Raw genomic sequence first — 5,571 nt, 5'->3', positions numbered from 1 at the left:
CCGATGATGTTGTAGTTGATCCGTGCATGCTATGTTATTGTTCTTGCCATGTCTAGCTTGAATTTTATGCCTTCTTGATGGATGTATGCCTAGCTTGTCATGACTTGCTCTGTAGTGAGTGCATCGAGCTCGTAAACATGCCTACTTGAGTTATGTTTCAGCATGTGTCAGTTTTCACTAAGTCTGAAAACTGATTATGTTTTTGCTATGTTCACATGCTTGCAATTGTATTTTATGTTCCTTTTTGGCTCAAGGTCACTAAGGGACTTTTGTTAAGCTCTTTGAGTAGCTCCATGCGATGCTTTACTTTGCCATGTTCAGGTCCTGTAACATGTAGTTTTGTTGCTCCGAAGAGTGCTACATGATCTGAAATTCCAGACAAGTGTTAATTTCACTAAGTCTGAGATCTCTTTGCCATATGCATTTTTGCCATGCTTGTTTGAACCTGTTAATGGATGAATTGGCCATAGCTCAGTGCTAGACTTTTGTTAAGCATCTTGAATGCATCCCTGCCATGTATTTTTTTGTCATGTTTGGGTGCTTTAGCATGTTCATCTCATTGCATTTAGATGGCTACTTGCTGTAAATCGTGGACCGGTGTCTTATTCGAATCGCTTGCCATTTCCAAACCGTAACTCCGATTCCGGTGTTCTTTATATAGTTTTCAAGCGATTTCATCTCATATTTTCCAGTGGCACACTTGGATTTCCATGTTGAGGCCAGGTTCTTGCATTTCCTGTCATATCTTGCATTTTGCATCCCGCATCGCATCCCGCATAGCATATCATCGTTGCATCATCTTGTTTGGTCCTTGCACGTGGTTGATTGTGTCCTTGTTGCTTGTTTGTCTTGTTGGGTAGAGCCGGGAGACGAGTTCGCTAACGAGGAGCCCGTTGAGTTTGCTTTCGAGGATCCAGTCAACTCTGACAACTGTGGAGGCAAGATGATCATACCCTCGAAATCACTACAATCTTTGCTATGCTAGATTGCTCGCTCTTTTGCTTTGCCAATGCTACGATGCCTACCACTTGTTTGCAAGCCTCCCAAATTGCCATGTAAAACCTCTAACCAACCATGTCCTAGCAAACCGTTGATTGGCTATGTTACCGCTTTGCTCAGCCCCTCTTATACCGTTGCTAGTTGCAGGTGAAGATTGAAGGCCGTTCCTTGTTGGAACATTTATTTACTTGTTGGGATATCATTATATTGCTATGTTATCTTAATGCCTCTATATACTTGGTAAAGGGTGGAAGGCTCGGCCTCTCGCCTAGTGTTTTGTTCCACTCTTACCGCCCTAGTTTCCGTCATATCGGTGTTATGTTCCCGAATTTTGGGTTCCTTACGCGGTTGGGTTATAATGGGAACCCCTTGATAGTTCGCCTTGATTAAAGCTTTTTCCAGCAATACCCAACATTGTTTTACCATTTGCCACCTAGCCTTTTCTTTCCCTTGGGTTCTGCAGACTCAAGGGTCATCATTATTTTAACCCCCCCGGGCCAGTGCTCCTCTGAGTGTTGGTCCAAACCGTCAGCCGCCGGTGGCTACCAGGGGCAACTCTGGGCTGACCTACTGGAAGTTTGGACAATCTGAGTGTGCCCTGAGAAAGAGATATGTGCATCTCCTATCGGGATTTGTCGGCACATTCGGGCGGTGTTGCTGGTCTTGTTTTAACCTGTCGAAGTGTCTTGAAGAACCGAGATACCGAGTCTGATCGAAACGTCTTGGGAGGAGGTATATTCCTTCGTTGACCGTGAGAGCTTGTCATGGGCTAAGTTGGGACTCCCCTGCAGGGATTTGAACTTTCGAAAGCCGTGCCCGCTGTTATGGGAAGATGGGAATTTGTTAATGTCCGGTTGTAGATAACTTGAACCTTAACTTAATTAAAATGAATCAACTGAGTGTGTTACCGTGATGGCCTCTTCTCGGCGGAGTCCGGGAAGTGGACACGGTGTTGGAGTAATGTTTGCGCAGGTTGTTCTCTAGTTTCTCGCTCGCGCTTTGCCTCCTCTTCTCGCTCTCTTTTGCGAATAAGTTAGCCACCATACTTTCTAGTCGCTTGCTGCAGCTCCACATATTTACCTTGCCATACCTATAAGCTTAAATAGTCTTGATCGTGAGGGTGCGAGATTGCTGAATCCCTGTGGCTCACAGATTACTATTACACCAGATGCAGGGCCTGATGATTCCGCTCCAGGAGACGCGCTTGAGCTCAAGTGGGAGTTCGACGAAGACTCTCAACGTTACTATGTTTCCTTTCCCGATGATCAGTAGTCGTGCCTAGTTGGGGTTGATTGGGACCGTCTCGCATGTTGGGTTCTCTTTTATTTTGGCGCCGTAGTCGGGCCATGAGTGTTTGGATGATGTAATGTTATTTATGTACTTGATTGACGTGGCGAGTGTAAGCCAACTATGTTATCTCCTATATTACATGGGATGTTGTGAAGATTGCCCAACATGCGACATATGCCTTCAATGCGATTATGCCTCTAAGTCATGCCTCGACACGTGGGAGATATAGTCGCATCGAGGGTGTTACAATGAGAGAGCTTTATTCATATATAAGCATTCTTAGGATGATCAGCTAAGACACTGTTCACTAGGAAGTGAGGTACCCCGCAAAAAAAGAAGTAGGAAGCGAGGTGTTTCTTCAAGCTAGCTCTCGGCCACATTCAAAGTGCAGCAAGCACGGTTCGCACAAAGATACTCCGCAAGTTTTGCTGACCTTTTTACGTGCTGAATAACAAAAAAAGAGGAAATATTACCGAGCGCTCCTATTTGTAATAGGATATGAGCCAGAATTAAGCGAGAATTGTGGCGAGTGTTCCATGCAATTGACTTCCATTATCAAATGCGAGAACCCTCGAAGAGAACCAAATGTGTTGAAGATTGCTTTATCACATTTTCAAAATATAATAAGAGTGCAGACGCTCCTCCATTCGGTTCCTAGTACTAGTATAGTACATACCTCTATAGACTATATTAGTAGTACTAGCACTAGTAAACTTTGCTCTTGGCCGTTCTCTTCTTCGGGAAGTGCAACAATAATAGTACTACTACAGTGTATGCTTCTGGCAATCTGACACCAAATTAACTATTGCACGTCCACTGCCTGAGTGAAGGAGAGCTTGCATTAGTCAAAAGTTTCTCCTTGTCCTATGAGCCACCGTGCGCAAGCTTCTCCCGTCCTGCAAGCTTCTCCTCATTCCGCAACTTGATGGGACACAACGAAGTAATGTTGTTCCATCCTACCTCCTCTACGGTTAATATGGCTTAATTTCAAACGAGATAAATACACTGTCTGTCGCTGTATATCTGTAAAAATACGGTCAGTGGACTTCATAATATGCTCATTCCTCTCAAGATATACGTTTTCCGGTGTTTATACGGTCACTAGCTCACCCTGGCTGAGTATGTGTGTGCATGCACGTGTAGGTTGAGCACTTGAGCGTGACCGTGTGTGTTCCATCGTGTGCTCGGACTTGCATGCATTAGGGCGTCGTGCGCATTTTTGCATTCATGTGTACGTGTGACTGTTGCATACACGTAGGGGGAGTATGTGTAGGGGCCACTAAAGGAGCATTCAAATCACATAGTAAGTTAGTCGGAAGACGCATCCATCATTGCACACTTCAATAAAACGTACACAATATAAAATGGTTGATATGGAGATAAAAAGAAAACCACTATATATACACTAGCAGGAGCCTAAGCTACAAGCCTACTTGCTTGGGTTGCTCTCTTCATAAGCATAGAATGACGGTGGCCATACCGCTGGTCACATATCCGGCCTGATCCCGTAGCTGGGGGAAGGGAACAATGTTCTGCGTAGACACGGTCGACATCGGCGAGGGAGAAAATCCACAGTCGGTGCATCCCAATCGGGGGTCACCGCGGTATGGGCCGATGCCGTGTCCCAACCGCCCTTCTAGCTATAGCCCGACGTCCGTTTCGAAAATATTAGTGCATGTCAACAAAAATTATACTGGTATCTCTATTCCATTTCAAAAAAAGCATATAAGATGTTATTTCTTACCCAAAGGATCTTTATATCCAACAAACACAAAATATCCATTCGACTGTTTTGATGTGATGTTGAGGTAATTGCTGCATCGCCAACAAAACCCACCATCTCTTAATCTAAAGTAGACTAAGCTAACCCCTATATTAGCATATTACTAAGATAAACAGAAGGCACTGTAGAATCATTTAGGACATGAGCTTGTCAATCTGAATCTGGAGGGACACCAGCTTAGCCCCGGCCAACAGCATGGGCGGAACTATGAAGTAGGTCAGCTCCGGCACGGTGACGTCACCAGGATCCCTGCTTCTTGTCACCTCTATTTCCACCATTACGGCATCAGTCCTGCCTTTGGGCTCCCTCGGCGGGCTGTTCGCCCACAGCTTGGCCACGTACTGCGGCAGTGGGGATGCCCTCAATCTGATGTAGACGACCGACACGGCGATAGGTGCGCCAATGTCGAGCACGCCGCCTACCCAAAAAACGCATGGTCGTCCTCCTCCGCGAACGGCAAGAGCTGTGGCTCCGACAGTGGCACTTGCAGCTGGAGCGCCTTGCCGTACTGGATCCTATGCACGGGCATGGGATGCACGGTGCTGATGTGGTGGGAGAACACCGATGGAGGGCCTTCGTAGCCGCAGACAGGCACGGGGCATTTGCAGGGCACGAGCGGACACATGCTCTGGTGATCGGCGAGCTTGTGGTAAGTGACGTAGAGCCCACAGCCTTCGTGCGGGCACTCCACCCTTATTGAGGAGAGGACGACGTCCACCGCCGTGTTCCGCACGTCGAAGCCACCGCCGCGCTCGCACTTCTAGCACTGGTGCTGGTTCCCGGGGCGCTCAACGCGGCAGTCTGCGCAAGCCAGGTGCCCTCCCTTGCACTGCACAAATCAATCGAACAACACATCAATCAAGAAACCTACACCTTGCTCGATTAGCCAAACGGACGAGGTGTATTCGAACCTCATACACAAGAGGCTTCAAGGGGCGGAGGCACAAGGGGTAGTGGAGCAAGGTGAGGTCGATCGAGACCATAGAGGGCTCCATCGTCGGGTCCTGTTCTGTCTGCATGATCTCACCCTCCTCGTGCAAAACCATCTCTCTCTTTATTAGGGCCGGGGCATTACAAAGCTTTACCGTCACATATTCATACTACTTCAAGGTGCATTAAATCAACACATGCAAGTACCAAAAGGAGAGTCACGGCATGCATGCATGCATTGTAATTAACACATCGGTAAAAGCAAATTATTGAAATATATCGAGTGCAGTGCTTTGATGTGTCGCGTTAACTCGTACAAGACCGAGAAGTTTGATTACTACAACACCCTCTCGCCCTAACCGCACCTGCCTTTGGCTGCATGACAGGTGGGCCACCGACCTGTTGGGCCCACCTATCATGGACACAAAGGCACGACCAGTAAGTCAATGAAGCTGCCTCCCTCCCTCGCCCATTAGCGTGGTGGCTGGCAGAACTAGGAGAAGCTTTTTCGTTCGCTACACGCTCTCCCACCCGTACGCGGTGCACATGCAGCAGTTCAATCAGTGTCA

General features: G+C 47.3%; 1 pseudogene; it reads right to left on the bottom strand.

The window, feature by feature from the left end:
* Window positions 1-4,206: 4,206 nt before the first annotated feature.
* Window positions 4,207-5,118, bottom strand: LOC125517277 (E3 ubiquitin-protein ligase SINA-like 10; annotated as a pseudogene).
* Between the last annotated feature and the right edge of the window lie 453 nt (window positions 5,119-5,571).

Source organism: Triticum urartu, chromosome 6A (genome assembly GCF_056163025.1).
Source record: "Triticum urartu cultivar PI428250 chromosome 6A, HENAU_Tu73, whole genome shotgun sequence".
Lineage (NCBI taxonomy): Eukaryota > Viridiplantae > Streptophyta > Magnoliopsida > Poales > Poaceae > Triticum > Triticum urartu.
Note: the sequence above shows the minus strand (reverse complement) of the source record. Positions and strands in the feature narration are given on the sequence as shown.